Source organism: Lepidochelys olivacea (genome assembly GCF_965140295.1).
Source record: "Lepidochelys olivacea isolate rLepOli2 genome assembly, chromosome: 2".
NCBI lineage: Eukaryota > Metazoa > Chordata > Testudines > Cheloniidae > Lepidochelys > Lepidochelys olivacea.
The window spans coordinates 209,773,042-209,789,977 of NC_140412.1; the positions used below are offsets into that span (position 1 = coordinate 209,773,042).

Sequence of the window (16,936 nt, forward strand, 5' to 3'; positions counted from 1 at the left end):
CACCCCCGGGACAGCTTTCAAAATGATAGCTAGGCCTACGCACAGCTCCGACAGTCTGCCCTTCCCTGGTCCCTTCTCTTCCCACCAAGCGTTTGTGTGTGTTGAGTGTTTCATAAAAACAAAAATATACAAGAGATACCTCAATTTCTAGGGCATAAAGATGCAGGTGCACCAAGACACACACAGGCAGTTTACTCCTTTGCTTACTGAAATCCTAAACCACGAATCACCACAAGTGCTTCCTAGGAAAATTTAATTTAATGAAGCATTGCAGTTTGCAGCATAAAAATATATATTGTTGGTTCTCATTCTCAAGGTGTTGCCTCAAACTTCTCTGATTTGAATTGGCCCCCATTGTGCCCCTCTAATAGCTTGGTATCAGGCTGCTCAAAATCAGCTTCCAGCTGGCATGCCTCAACAGTCCACTACAATGAACAAGAGCCGTTGAAAACATGCAAACCAATGCTGGAAGACCATGGAATGCTGGGACAGAAAACAATGTATCATGGGATGTTAAGCACGCACTCATGATGTGCTGTGATCCACTCTACCAACCCACAAGTCATAGTGGCACAAGGTAGTGAGTATCCCTGTGGGATAGGTACCCACAGTACACTGCTCACTGTCTATGGCACTAAATGTGGATGCCCTCTGCACTACGCTCCCTCTGTCAGCAAACAGTCAATAGTGCTGCTATTATGATTGTCAACCTAACTTTTGTCTACAAAAAAGTCTGAAGTGTAGACATAGCCTTAAAAAGCACTGGTTGACAGGCATAATTAAAAATTGAGTGTCATCTAGTATCCATGTAACTTTTAGATGTACATTTAAACCAATAAGTGAAGAATTATATTGTAACTTCTTGCAACAGTACTTCATCCTAGTTTGTAACTAGACTAAGCTGTATCTAGCCTACAGTCCCATATGCAGAGCTCTCACTAATTTCAAAGAACTGCAGGATCTCAGAAGTAGCTTAAAAGAGACTAAGCATTTGTCAAAATAAAGAGCATATGCATGAACTTCAACTCACTTAATGAAGTATATGAAGAGAGACTGGTCTCAGTCCCGTCCCTACTGGGCACGTACACACATAAGTAAAGACAATCACCATAACTGACAATCTCAGCAAGCAGGTAGAAGATTCAAACAGCTTTCTTACTGACCTGAAATATTAAAATTTACAGAAAAGAAAATGCAAGTTTTTTTTATTACATGTCTTTATGAGAAGCCAGGAAGGAAATGAGGGTTAAACATTGGCTCTTAGTCTTCCGTACATGGCTAGCAAGATAAAGATTTAGGAGTCAGCCGGTTCTGCATAGTAATGATAAGACTAGAGCCTACTGTGAAACATCCTAGACAGTTTAGACAGGTATGCATGTTTGACTGTAAGCAGCAAATAGCAGCCTTTTAATCTAAACTAATCTCTATGTAAGCTCAAAAGCTTGTCTCCCTCCCCAACAGAAGTCAGTCCAATAAAAGATCTCACCCACTTTGTCTAATATCCAGAAAAACAAGACTAAACTGCGTAATCTAAACTATTACCATTCACCTGCACAACACGCAAAGGGTAAAGCCATCCTGCATTGGTTATGCAAGAAAGTGGGAGACCCAAGAGGTACCAGGAGTTGCTTAAAACCCCCCAAGAACAGGAAGTTAAAGACTCCAAAAGGAGTTGTACAATTTAGTCAATAGTACAGTACTCCCTTGCACAAACTCCAATGTTATTTCAACTAACGATGAAAAAAGCATGCTTCTAAATCTTAAATCCCCCTTTATCCCACGTATAGAAGGTGTTTGACTTTTTAGATGAACACGTCACTGAGAACATTTGTAAAAGAGTTCCTGTTTTTTCCTAATAGGCATTTTGGTCCCTGTAAATGAGACAAAATAAATACAATTCCTATGCTCTTTGACCACTTTTATTAGCAAAACTGCTAACTCAGTGCATCACCATAGGGAGCCATTCATTACAGATCTATTTGGTCATAGTTAGCTGAGACAGACAAAAAAGTGCTGGACTGCAGCTCCAAAACTTAAGTCCTGGAAGTACACGCATCTGCAGTCTCTCTTGGACATGTATTAAAAAAATCAAAGTGCTGAATGGACAAGAGATTGTTAAGTTTGGAACAAACAGCTTTTGAAGCATCCCATGAGACTGGAATTTTTATTTACTTAAGAAGTATTTACTTACACCATTGAGGAAGCATGAGAAGTCAGTCTAATTAAATTACTTAAGTAGCTTGTGCTGTCAACCTTGGGCCTGGGTTACGCTACAAAGTTAAGTCAATGTAAGCCACCTTGCATCAACCCAGTTGTGCATGTGTGTGTGTGTGTGTGTGTCTTTAAATTTTGTCTCCTATCGATGTAAATGCTCTGTTACAACACAGTAACGCCACCTCCTCAAGCGGCATTGAACCTTGGTTGATATACTGAGATCAACTCAGTGACTATAGACACCGCATTACTTTTGTCAACCTTAACAGTCATCCAGTAGCTGTCCCACAATGTTCAATACTGACCACTCTGGTCACAATTGTGACCTCCATTGCCCTTGGGTAACAAAGAGGAAGCTCCTCCACCCCTTTAAGCCTTTGAAATGCCTTTTCCTAATTGTACAGCCTGGTGAGCACACCTAGCAGCTCTCTATTGTTGTGCACAACTGCTCAGCTGAGCATGCTGGCTATATACTCCAGACGTGCTCCTGCTTGGAGTAGACAGGAGATATTGGATCTCCTGTGCGTGTGGGGAGAAGAGGTTGTGCAAGCACAGCTAGAGACCAGCCATAGAAACATCAACATCCACGAGCAGATTGAATGGGGGATGCAGGAAAATGGGTACGACAGAGACCAGTAGCAGTGCCATGGGATAGTGAAGGAACCGCGCCAGGCATATTAGAAGGCCAACAGTTGATCCAGTGCTGAGCTGAAGACCTGTCGCTTTTACAAAGAGTTGCATGCCATACTTGGCAGATGGCCCACAACCACCATGGATACCTCCAATGGATCCAAGACACAAGTCCCTAGCTTCAACAGCAAAGACAAGTTGGAGGCAGAGGAGTAGGATGGGAAACATGCAACCAGGTGGTCCCGCTATGCTGTGAGCCAGGACCTGTTTGAGACTCCCCCACAGTCCAGTCAGCTCTGGCAGATGAGCCAGATGAAGAGGAAGGTACCCCAGGTAAATGTGAAACTATTTCACATTACAAAGATGTACTGATGGTGTCCCCAACTTAACAGGGCACAGCTATCAACTTTTTATTAATTTATCCATACAAGAGAGATAACTACAGGAGAATGAAAAGCAGATGATAATGCTAAGCAAGCAGGGCTATATGGAGTAGTTTGTTATTTACACAAGTATGTCCCTTGAATCCTCCTGAAAGATCTTGATGAAACTTTCATGGAGGTACTCTACAATCCTCTCCTGAAGGTTTCTAGGGATGGCAGCCTTACTTCTTCCTCTGATGCACGACACTTTCCCATACCAGTGAGTGATAACTTCAGTAGGCACCATTGCAGTATACAAGCTATCAGCATACAGGGGCAGACAGCTTCAGGATATCAACAACAGCTGTCCTTTCTCAGCCTTGGTTACCCTCAGGGGTTAGAGATCAGCTAAAATCACAGCCACCTATGGAAAACAGTGCCAGTATTCAGTGCCATTGCCCTATTTGCATACTTTCATGCAACTGAGCAATTCCTTCCTCATTTTGCTCACCTGTAGGCAGACTATACTCACCATGGCTTGTGCTGTGAGTGTTGCTGTGCATAAGCACTCCAAAGCAGAAATTTCAATATGCATGTCTTGTTTAAAAAACTTTAGGGGAGCAAGGGAAGGAAGTTCTGAATCTTAACTTTTGATTTCTGTTGTGACTATACTGTTTTAACTGCAGCCTCGAGGGGTTCCCCCTTAATACCAACAGAACACCTGAGCCAGATAAGGAGGAGAAAGAAGAGAATTTGGGATGACAAGTTCAAGGAGATCATGTAAGTCAGTGTTGCTTCAGGTCACGGGCAAAGGGCCTCATGGGTGAACACTACAGACAATCTGGAGAAGGAAAGAGAACCGGAGAAAGACTCTGGACTCCCTGCAGGAAAAGGAGATGCAAAAGCACCAGACCATGATGGGGGTTCTCCAGCAGCAAAACACAAATGCTGTTGACTCTTGTGGCCCTCTCCCTCCTTCCTTAGAGGTTTTTAAGGTCAGGCTTGACAAAGCCCTGGCTGGGATGATGTAACTGGGAATTGGTCCTGCTTCGAGCAGGGGGTTGGACTAGATGACCTTCTGGGGTCCCTTCCAACCCTGATATTCTATGATTCTATGACCTACAGGGTTAACACTCACTGGTTCACCTCCCTTTCGAGTTCTCAATGGAGTACTCCATTACTCCACCTCCCTAAATACCCCCTCAACATTCCACGTGACATCAGGGACATCTCATTCTATATGACATCCCTACCACTACCACTCCACCCTGGAGGTCATTAAGGACAACCACAGCTTCACAAAGCCATGATTGTTCTCACAGATCAGCCTATGTGCAGGTAAAATGGACATGAATATTCTGTCCCCTTAAGTACCATTCCACTAATGTATTGGGTTTAATGTATTTGCTTTTAAATTACAGATTTTTCTTGGCACTGGTTTTGTTACTGAATAAAATTCTACTTTGAAAACAATTCATCTTTATTAGTTCACAACATATGCTGCAGAGTGCCTAGCAGTTCTGAAAGCACCCACTTTACTAGTTGCTGTACAGGGTGACGATTCATAGGAGCAGCGACAGTAATCATAAATGTACAGAAAGCACTGCAAAATTAATAGATTCATTGACAGTATCGTATTCATAGACACCAAGAGCACCACAATTTCTAGCCAGCCCTAAAACAGCAGGGTCAAGTACAGCATTGTACACCACAACACATTACTGTGGCTCACTGTTAAAGTGCTCTTCCAAAGCCTCCCTGAGCCCCACATTGAGCTCTAATAGCCCTTATGGCTGACTATTCAAACTCAAAAAGAAAAGGAGTACTTGTGGCACCTTCGAGACTAACCAATTTATTTGAGCATAAGCTTTCATGAGCTACAGCTCACTTCATCGGATGCATACTGTGGAAAGTGTAGAAGATCTATTTATACACACAAAGCATGAAAAAATACGTCCCTGCTGGAGAGTGGGGTGGGGGGGAGGTATTTTTTCATGCTTTGTGTGTATAAATAGATCTTCTACACTTTCCACAGTATGCATCCGATGAAGTGAGCTGTAGCTCATGAAAGCTTATGCTCAAATAAATTGGTTAGTCTCTAAGGTGCCACAAGTACTCCTTTTCTTTTTGTGAATACAGACTAACACGGCTGCTACTCGGAAACCTGTCATTATTCAAACTCAGCAGACAGCCACTTCAACTCTGCCCTCCACCCCAGCAGCAACTTTTCCCCTCTTTGCTTCACAGATATTATGCAAGACACAGCAAGGAGCTATAACCTCTGGGACTTTTTCCACCTGACTGAGATACAATCTTGTGAACAAACAACAGCAACCCTTCAAAGGACTGAAAGCACATTCAACTGTCATTCTGAACCTACTGAACTGGTAGTTGAATCTCTCCTTGGTGCTGTCAAGACGGCCAGTGTATGGCTTCATGAGCATGGAGAGCAATGGGTAGGCTGGGTCCCCCAGGAACACTATTGGCATTTCAGTATTCCCAATGGTAATCCACTAGTCAGGAAAGACTCTGGCTTGTATCTTTCTGAACAGTCCTGTGTTCTTAAAAGATGCAAGCATCATGCACCTTCCCAGACCAGCCAATATTGATGTTGGTGAAGCATCCCTGGTGATTCATCAATACTTGCATAATCACAGAAAGAGTAGCCATTTGTGCTCTGTGGCAAGGTGGTCTAGTGCAAAAAATAGGGATGTGAGTGCCATCTATTGCTCCACCACAGTTCTGGAACCCCACTGCTCCAAATCCACCCACTATGTCCAGCACATTGCTGAGAGTCTCAGTCCTGTGTAAGAAGAGGTAATTAATGGCCCTTCACACTTGCATGACAACAGCCTCCATAGTGATTTTCCAACTCCAGAGTGATTTGCCACTGACTGGTAGCAATCTGGCATTGCAAATTTCTACAGTGAAATCGCCACTTTCTTTTCCACTGTCAGTGCTGCTCCCATTTTTGTGTCCCTGTGCTGGAGGATTGGGGCAAGCTTGGCATACAGATCCAGGAAAGTTCTGTAGCCACTGCTACTATCCCACCAGTCAGTGCTCATTTCTCAGATCCAGAAGCACCACTACACCATCTGCAGCTGCTCCACAAATATCACCAACAACCTTGAATTGGTTCTCATTATATCCCACAGAAATCTGTCCTCAAGAAATCATCATGTTTCACACTGAACCAGTTCTTGCAGCTCTGCAAATACCAGAGGATCATGCATTCTGTGCTTGCAATTGCTTATGACAATAGCACAGAGCTGTGCAGGCTCCATGCTTCTGTCAGAGATGGCCAACAGCGAGGAGGGCCATGTGGGATTTTTTTTTCTTAAAGTGTGAAAGTTATGGGATACAGATGACATTACGAGATGGAGACAGTTGCACACTGGGAAGTTGATCCCTTGCTCCCAGTCACCCCTGCACAACTCCTTTCTTGCCCCACCATGCCAAAACTTCCCAAAAGACCATGTATTGACTGGTGGCAGGTTGCACATGATGCACCGCACTGTGTATTAACACAAGCATTCCTAGTGAGTACACACAGCACTGACACAAGGAGCCAAGTATATACACACACACGCGCGCGGGCGATATACTAACTGTGGCAGCTTTATGCTGATGTAACTTGCAACAACCAGTTTGTCGTATAGACATGGCCTCACTCTTCACTGAAGTGATCTGTCTTAACAAGTACTGTTAAAGCTAAGGTTTGCTCGGTGCAGTGGATCCCTAGTCACATAATTAGCTGAAAAACAGACATTTATAACTGCCTTATGATTCATTTTTCACTCCCAAAAAATGCACTTGCAAAGTTTTAGGTTGTTTTCTTTTTTTAAGCAGAGACTTTAAAAATTCCTAATAACTTTTCAAGCATTGATTATCAGGTTATCAAGATTTCTAGACAGAAGACTAAAGAAAGGTAGTCGGGCTCCAATGGCTGGGGGATACAAAAAACCTCATACCATAGCAACTCGGTCTAAACTAAGAAGTGCTTTGGCAGTAAGCTACACTGGCAAAAGCAGTTTTTGCCAGTGTAACTGCATCTACAGTAGGAACTTTTACCATCACAACTATATCAACCACAACTCACAAATGTAGACTGGGTCTGGGAAGACTAGGGATTGGATTTCTGCCAAGACACAGTCATTGTTGAAGGGCTTCATTTTTTCTATCAGCCTTTGCATAGGTAGGTGTGTGACTAGTTTGAAGCCTTCCATCCCCACCCTCTGCTGGAAAGACATTCTCTGTTCTACCTCCAGCTCCAGAGCTTCATGACTGCTAGGGATAAAGGGCCTCTCTGCTATTATACACCCCCTGGCCCAGCTTTTGATTTGAGCACCTCCTCCCCCCTCCCCACATACATTAATTAGTCTCAATGCATTGACTCCTTTAAATCCCCAGATAGACAACTTCATTGCTTCTGCAGCTGCTCATAGGTTTCCTGAGATTCAGAAGAGTGAAAACTCACTTGTCAGAACACTGTGATAGACTGTGAAATTGACAAGAATGTCTGTTTATGTATATTTATGTGGAGACTTAAGGAAGCAATGTATTGACTTCAGCTTCAGAAAGTTCTCTTCACAGTCAGAGCTAACATACATGTTTTCTATAAGTGGAAGATAGATATAGATTCCACATGATTTGGTAGCACTACCCCCCTGCTTGTCAGGGAGAGAGAACCGCTGGATAAGTAGGCAAGTTAAATTTCCAAGCCCACTTATTACATGACATTTTCTGAACCCCTCTCTATTTTGTCATTTATTTTTGTAAAAAAAATGTAGTTGGCTACCCTAAGAGACACTACAATAGATAATTTTTGAAAAAAGTTCACAACCAAGGAACTATACACTAAAAAGTTCATCAGGCATCTATATAGTTTCACATAGCTATATCTACATCTATATCTACATATCCACACCAACTACAACCTCTCCCAGGACTACTTCTCAATCTCATAGATACCACAACTCAACCACTAGAGGGAGTACTCTAGCTAAATTTGTTTTGTAAGAATGTTCTGCTTTATAATACGGATACACAAGGCGTGAAAAAATTTGACAACCTTATGAGCCAGACATGCTCCCACACCAGCATCGCCCTCCCCATGAAGTCCAAAGGCAATACCCAGCCTCTCTTCCATTCCAGTAGCTGGGATTTCCACTACGGTACTGTGTCCCTGAACTCTGCATCTTTCATTGGTGGAAATGGAGGGGAGAAGAGGAAGAGAATATTTTTATTATATGGAATTAGACATCAAAGGGCTCCTAAAGGAAATCTCCCAGAGTTCTCGGAAATCTCCCCTTCGTACAAACTCCTTTTCTGAGCCCTCCACAGCCTGTCCTAGCTGCTGCTCATACATTTCCTCCTAATCCACGCAGCAGAAAAATGAATAGGGCCCTACAAAATTCACAGCCGTGAAAAACGTGTCACAGACAATGAAATCTGGCTATTGTAGGGTAGTCACAGTATTGCCACCCTTACTTCTGCACAGCCTTCAGAGCTGGGCGGCTGGAAAGCAGTAGCTACTGGCCAGGCACTCAGCTCTGAAGGCAGCACCGCCACTACCAGCGGCACAGAAGTGAGGGTGCCACAGCATTTTTTTTTTTTTGGGTGGGGTATCACTTTTTGCAGGAGAACAGGGCTGATCTCATAGGGTGATGACTGCCCAAGGTGCTATGGTCAACTCCCCCCCCCCCCCCCCCAACACAGTTAGCCCCTTTAACACGAATGCTGGGGAGGAACAGAGCTGGGGCATCCTACCGTGTGCCAGGCTCCAGCTGCTAGTCTTGGCAGGGCTGTGGTGGGACAGGACTTCCTCTTACCCACACAGGCCACTTCCAGGGCCAGGTCAGACCCACCTCCTGGGGCAGCACAGAAGGGTGGCAATACCATACCATGCCACCCTCACTTCTGTACTGTTGCCAGTGATGGTGCTGCCTTCAGAACTGGGCTCCCAGTCAGCAGCCGCCACTCTCTGAAGGCAGCACCACCCATCTCTGACAGCAGCACAGATGTAAGGGTGGCAATACTGCAGTGGGTGGCAACAACCCCACCACCACCCATAGACTTGTGACCTCCCCACCACAAGCCCTTTTTGGTAAAATTTCATATTTAAATATCTGAAAACATGAAATTTAAGATTAAATCCTATGACCAGGAAATTTACCAAAATGTACTGTGAATTTGGTAGGGTCCTAAACCTGAGTGTTCCCTCTTTCCCACAAGGGTTCTTAATAATCACAGTCAAGATGACTAGAGCATTACCATAAGTCCTTATGGAACTCCAAATGGGCTGCATCATCTAATCATCAAAGGCTACGATAAGCCCATCACACCAGATGGTCTTCTGCTCTCTACCTAGTGTCCTTTTAAACAGGAAGTCAAATTCAAAATTTTCTTCATTTTCAAGGCACTCTGAACTGGATCTCAGATACCCAAACGGTTGCCCAAGGCTCCAGAATTAGGACCATGAATAGAATTCCAATCCTCAAGCACAATGAAGCCACTTTAAAACTCATTTGTGGAGCAGGCACAAAGTTCTAAGGCTGTGGAATAAACTCACAGGAGCTAACAATCACCTTAAATATCAAACTTTCCACTTGAAGAAAAAAAACCACTGCTTCTCTTTTTTTTGGTCTGCTGTGCTATGTGTTCTACTGAAGGCAATGTCAGTTTTCCCCTTAGAGAAGGGCTCACATGATAAATTCTAGTCACATCCTTTAGGACTGGTCTGCACTTAAAAGTTAGGTCAACCTAACTATGGCACTCAAGGATGTGAAAAATTCACACCCAGAGCACTGTATCTATGCTGACCTAATCCCCATGAGACGCAGCTAGGTTGATGGAAAAATTCTTCTGTGGCTCTAGCACTGCCACTCAGAGAAATTGATCACCTACAGAGATGGAAAAACCCTTCCATCATTGTAGAAAGTGTCTACACTATGGAGTTACAAAAGCACAGCAGTGGAGTCACTGTGCCACTGCACTGCAGCACCTGTAGCGTAGACAGGACTTTCTGGAAGTGCTCAAATACTACAGTGACGAGGGAAGTTTAAAAGCCTCGTCAAAAATGAATTGAGCAGAGTGAGTATTGTTCATCTTATTCTGCTGTAGCTTAGCAAAGCTATAAAAAGCATGAAGCTACAGAAGCCGCCTACCTGCACACTTTGGAAGACCACACAAGGTTGTTTTTGCAGCCAGAAGGACTAGAAACTTTAGAAGTAGCCTCCTGCAATCCTCTCCACTAGTGAGTGAGCAAGATCCTTTTCAAACCTTGTTAACCACAATAGTTCCTCCTGCATTTCAATCACTATGGCAAAAATGCAAACACAGCTAGTGTGAAATATTATAGACACAAGATTTAAGTTATTTCTGTGTAACATTGTAACTAGGTACGAACAGCCAAGATTACTGTAACCTAGAGTTCCTTGGAAGTATTTCTCTAGTTTTTCTATTTGATCATTTTGTGCATTTGACTGCAGCTTCTTTATAGTCAGCTTCACTGTTTCTGCAATATAAGTACTTACTTTTTCCTGTTGAAAAGACCTTTGTAAACATTAACAGGAGATCAGGAAAATTATAAGTCATTTGAATTAAGTTTAAGCAAAGAGGCCATTTAAAGGTTGATTTACAAGAAACTGGATTTTTCTAAAAATTAGTCTCAAACAATTTAAGTCAGTGTCCTTTTAAGACAAGTTAAAAGTTTATCTAGGAGGCTCTTCCATTCCATGGAATCCTGCTGGTGTGATAAAGAAAGAATATCTGCAGCCCTTTGTTTACCCTGGAATGGTGTCATAATTGCATTCATTTTTTTCTGGAATTCTAACAATAGCGTATCAGCAATAAGGCGGTTAGAACTACTAATTTTTCCATTCCTTATCCCCCTCCTATTTTTATTTTCCCAATGGACAGCAGATGCTATACAAGAGCTCTATCTCCCTGGTGACTGTATAGAATTTAGTCTTAACTCCCCTCCCTTACTAGATAGTTTTGCCATTAAAAAAAACCTCTCAATCTACTCAATACATTTTCCTGCACCTTGCACTTCAATTCTCAGGTCGCACTTCAGCTTCTCTGCTAAACATTTGACCATGAGGTGGCAATATAGCCATAAAAAGGACAAATTATAAACCAATGAATTGACTGCAATCACTCTTCTTGGGCAGCACACCAGCATGCTCACACTATCTTGATGAAGAAGTAGAATGCAAGAAACATGGTTTTTATCAGTGATTTTTCACAATCAAGCACACATTAATAAAAGTGTGCTTGCATCTGCTTCATGATCAGCAGCATTCTACCAATACTTTGGCAAAATGCTAAGAGTCAAAACGCAAAGGTTTTAACTGGTTTGAGATCAACTGCTTGTCTCCAGCTACTGGAGAAGTGAATTTAGCAGAAAAAGCTAAAGCAAGATTTGATCCTTCGAGATTCTATAACTAAGCAAAAGCAGAAACTGACAGGTCAGTGCAAGATGCAAAAGACTGAAAAGTCAAAGCTAAACTGAGCCCCACAAACTTATGGAAAAGAGACGATAGTCAGCCAGCAAGGATATAGAACTCTTGTGCTGTTCCTGCTGTTGAAAAAGGCTGTCAAATGAAAAAATGAGAGTCAGAAGGGTACAGTTACAATACATAAAGTTCTTACTTTATTAAGACATACCTTGGTAGTTTTATACATCAAGTGTTGACTTAATTCCAATGAATTTTTCTTTTGATGTCACTTCAAACAGAATTTAAGGAGACAGACATTAAAAATCAGCAGTAATTCTAAAAATGTTTATATTACATATCTAGAATATTTCATATTAGCAGCACCCCTCAGATTTTATTCATGTTCTTTAATCAGCAAGAACTTTAAAGTAATTAAACATGGGCTAAATAGAAGGGAGGGCTTTCTGAATTCCTTCCATCTTAAATTATAGGAACAAATTCTGTTTTTACCAATACCATTTTGGATTATATCATATGGTTTGTGAAAGTACTTTACAAGTACTTATGCTATAAAAGCAGTCTCCTCTCTTTTTTAAAGAGTTGTTACATTCTTACTCTTGGCCCCTTTGTTTCTCACCGCTCACACACACTCACACCCCCTCTCATATAGCCTTCCTTCCGCTGTCATCCACTTCAGCCACCATTTCTCTACTAACAACTAAGACTACGTTGTTAACAACAAAAAGAGAAGTTTATTACCTCAGGATAGCCAATGCTCATCAACTATTCTGCTGTAAAAACATAGTGGGAACAAGAAACTGTAGTTTTAAATTTATTGTGATTAAGTGAAGTCAACCACAGGCATGGATGTAATGCTGACCTCACCTAATTTAGGTTCGGTTAACACTACAAGTGCTTTGTTTCCATTTGGGATTTTGCAGCAAGATAACTATTGTAAATTAGTAAATCATGCATCTATTGCTCTCGTCTCCTCCATCCACACCTGTACATCAGCCCATCTCCCTGAAACCACCAATACCAAAACTCCTTTTCTTCCAACCACCTCACTATGCTTATGCTCCCTGTCACATCTGACACCACTTTCAGCCTCCCTGTCACAGACTCTTCATATGGTCATTTTTCACTCTTCCCTCTTCCTTCCTGCCCCTCCCCACATATAGCTTGTATCCAAATCCTGTTGCTTCTCCCCCTCCCCCAACATTTCTAGAAATCCAGCTTTTTTGTTCTGCCCATAAAACCAAGAAACCCTCAACGAGTTCTGCCTTCTCAACCCCAACACCCATCATCACCCCCCTTTCCAATTCACAGAAGACAGCTGCTTAGGTCACCTTACTATCTCATCTAACCAGGCCTTCTTTCCTCATTTTGGGTATGTCTTCACAACAACCAGAAGGTGTAATTCCCAGCAGGGGGTAGATATACATGTGCTAGTTCTGCTTGAGCTAGCATCTAACAGTATGGCCATGGCACCACAGGCTAGCTGCCCAAATACGTATCCAGGGAATCAGGCAGAATCATACTTGGGCAGCTAATCTGATCTGCCACCCATCCCACCATGGCCACACTTCTATTTTTAATGTGCTAGCTCCAGTGCAGTTAGTACAAGTGTGTGTAACCATGCTAGGAATTACACCTCAGCAGCTATCCGAGTAGCAGCCGTGTTAGTCTGTATTCGCAAAAAGAAAAGGAGTACTTGTGGTACCTTAGAGACTAACCAATTTATTTGAGCATAAGCTTTCGTGAGCTACAGCTCACTTCAGCAGCTGTGTATACATATCCTTTGAATCCCTCCACTGGCTTTCCTTCCCCACCACAAATTTAAACTTTCCACCTTCAAGGCTATGTAACTCGGTCACTCCCCATTCAGACAACTTTATTCTTTAATATATCAAACACTCTTCACCTCTTGATGCCAATCTTGATACCTCATTTAGGATCTCGTCCAGGGCACCCCCTATGCACAGAATTACCTTCCTGAACCAGTTGCTTGGCCACTGCCTTTTCCTTCTTCAAATCCCTTGCTCAGAAATTAGCATTTTAAGTAAAAAACAAAGAAACTGACTTGTTCTACTCTGTGGCTGAAGTGGAGCCCACTAGTGCCAATCACCTCAACCACTTGCTTGCATTTTGCATCCCACTTAGTCCATAGGACACAAGCCCTTTGGGGCATGAATTGTTTCTTCCATAGATATATAGGTACAGCACCATGCACATTCCAACTACTATTGCAATAATTAAAAGTGTTAAGGTTATATAGGTCCTACTGACACACAACTATTAAAGAAACACACTTCTCTGCCTGTAGGAGTAGAGACTTGTATATAGATTTTTATTTTAAATGAGCAAGCCTGTATAGAGATCCAGAGAACTGGACAGATCAGACCTTGGTTCTATACCCAGCTCTTTCTTGCTGTATGACCTTGCCCAAGTCATGTCTCTGGACCCCCGTATACCCCTCCACTCTACACCTACCCTATTTATGTTGCCAGCTTTGGGCCATGAACGGTGTTACTCTGAATTTGTACAGAGCCTAGAACAATGGGGACATAATCTCAGTTGAATCTTGATTGTCCCATCTCGCTAACAGAACTGGAAGATGCTTACAAATGGCTTTTAAACATTACAGGATCAGATCCTTATATGGGCAAGTTTCACTCTAGACCATTATTTGTGGGAGAGGTTATTATAATTAGTCTTGGCATTCAAGAATAAATGATGCTTTCTAGATTTCTGAACATTTCAAACTTACCCAAGTTCTGCTCCAAACCACTAGATATAGAGTTAGTCCAAGGGCAATTTTTTAAATCCAAAATTTCTTGGGGTCATCTTTGTTTAAAGGCTTATCCTTTCCCACATCCTCACCAACAGTTTGAAGCTTGCATACTTCGGTAATTTACATTTCTTTTTATTGAAAAGGTTCAGGTGATTAGTCCATTATTTAATTTATTTGCTTCTGCTGTTTTCAAAAAAAGTTGTAGTTTTCTTTAGAAAATGATCTACTGCACATATGCTACAACAGCTTTTCAATCATTTCAGAAATTTTTGGTATGCACAGTTGGTCCATAAGTATAGCAACAGAACAAATACAGCTCTGAAGGAGCTGTGATGGTCTAATTGGCAATAACCTTTACGTTACATTTTCTTGACAAGATAAACCGAAACAGCAGTGAACTGCAGAATCTGCATATGGAAGCAAGCACATTGAATTCAAAGGAGTTGAAGGCGCAATACATTCAATAAGATATTGGTGGAGTGCTATTTGAAAATAAAATGTTACAAAAGTTGGAGAGTCTCTTCTACAATAGAGCCACACAAATCCAAAGCCAATACTGACAGGTTTCAGAGTAGCAGCTGTGTTAGTCTGTATCCGCAAAAAGAAAAGGAGTACTTGTGCTCAAATAAATTTTTTAGTCTCTAAGGTGCCACAAGTTCTCCTTTTCTTAAAGCCAATACTGACACTCCAGCCTTATTCATGACACTGTGCCTTGACACTGCAGACATCTCTGAGCAATGCGTGATCTCAGGTAATCTATGTTTATATGGTGCAATACCCAGGCTCAAGCAGATATGAAGGCAGAGAGAGAGCCTCTGTACTCAACATTCTTGTGTTTTGTCAGCTTGATCTTTTCTTAAGAGCCTTTTAAGATTATTTTCAAAATATATGAAAGAGTAGTTGATAAACCAGTTACCAATTAATCAACATTTTATTTAAAATGTAAAATTTCTCTATGGCATTTCTAAACTGTATTTGGCGACAAATGTTGGCTCATTTAGGAGTGTTAAGAGCCAACCACCACAGCAGGAATAGAAGGAAACATTATGACACTACTGACAACCAACCAGTTTAACAGACAGTGTGTGTTCATAAGTAACACACCAAGATTTGTTCAAAGCCTCCTCTAGATGTCTATTTATAGCCACCCAGCCTCTCTCCAATTTCCCTCAGCCCCTCCTCTTCCCAGAGCCAAGTCAAGGGAAGTTTAATGGATGCAATCCTGGGCCCTGAGCTGCAGAGCTGACAGGAAATTCTGCAGTTCCAATCCAATGATCCCATGTACCGCAACTGGAGATAGAGAAGACATGAGTGGTCTGACCCAAGTGGGAACCATACATAAAGGGTCACCCATAATCGCTACTCCATTAAGCGAACTTGTTTTCCCTTCATTTAGTGTCACTGCAGCACTCGTCCATACACATACACCAGGGTCCAAGTGCAAGATGTTTACTCCCTTCCCCAGGCAATCCATCAACTGCCTTAAAAAACAAAAAAGAGAAAGGTTTCAGAGTAGCAACTGTGTTAGTCTGTATTCGCAAAAAGAAAAGGAGTACTTGTGGCACCTTAGAGACTAGCCAATTTATTTGAGCATAAGCTTATTTGAGCATAAGCTGTAGCTCACGAAACCTTATGCTCAAATAAATTGGTTAGTCTCTAAGGTGCCACAAATACTCCTTTTCTTTTTACAGAAAAGAGAAACATTCCGTTCAGAGCTGACCCTGCACAACAGCAATGTCATCCATGTAGCATCTTCATGTTTTAATGCTACCTTACTACTGTATTTGATGGGTTTTTTTTTTATGAACTGGAGTACATATTTTTGGAATACTGTCCAAAAATAAATGATTGAAAAGGAGACTCCAGAACCCAACAAGAAGGTGTGTTTGTACATCTATAAAGCATAACCCAGACAGCTGGCTTCTTCTCTCTCACCAGCAACATCATCAAGAGCATTCACGCTTTGGTGAAGCTGGGTATTTCCTCCTGCATTTAGCACACACTGCAGCCCTAACTCTGCCATGTATCCCTTTACTCCCCCCCCTCCGCCCCCCAGACACCCCATGTACTTCCATCAGCCTGTAGTACCAGTACAAAACCTAATAAAGTGACAGCCCTGTGACAATTACAGCCCACCCTCCTCCCCGATCCAAAGCAGCCCTCTTTCCCCCATCTCACTGCGGACTGCAGCGAGGGGGGCGGGAGGGGGAGGAGGTAATTCCTCGGGGAAGGAGGAACGCCGACCAGGGGCAGCGATCGGGAATAATCCCGCAGGAAGGGGAGATAATCCCTGGGAGGGGTAGCACGGGATCAGAAAGGGGGAGAAGGGAGGCAGCAATAGGGAGAATAATCCCCTCGGGGAGGGAGGGCGGGAACAGATAAGCTCCAGGAGAGCAGAGAATGGGGGCTGGGGAGGGAGAGATAATCCGGAGCGGCCGGAGAATCGCTGGGGACACGGCAACAGCGAGTGGTCAGTCCCCACCTCGGGGGCAAAG

The 16,936-nt window shown here is 42.6% G+C and overlaps 1 protein-coding gene across 1 annotated transcript in view; it reads right to left on the reverse strand.

The window, feature by feature from the left end:
* The window catches only part of PALS2 (protein associated with LIN7 2, MAGUK p55 family member), a 137,489-nt gene that overhangs the window by 120,011 nt on the left and 542 nt on the right, over positions 1–16,936 (reverse strand). Inside the window, exons 2-3 of the mRNA XM_084618346.1 lie at positions 14,418–15,922; positions 11,877–11,936 (exon numbers count right to left, since the gene is read on the reverse strand). The gene's annotated coding sequence lies outside the window, so the exon portion shown is untranslated. The remainder of the gene's footprint in view (positions 1–11,876; positions 11,937–14,417; positions 15,923–16,936) is intronic.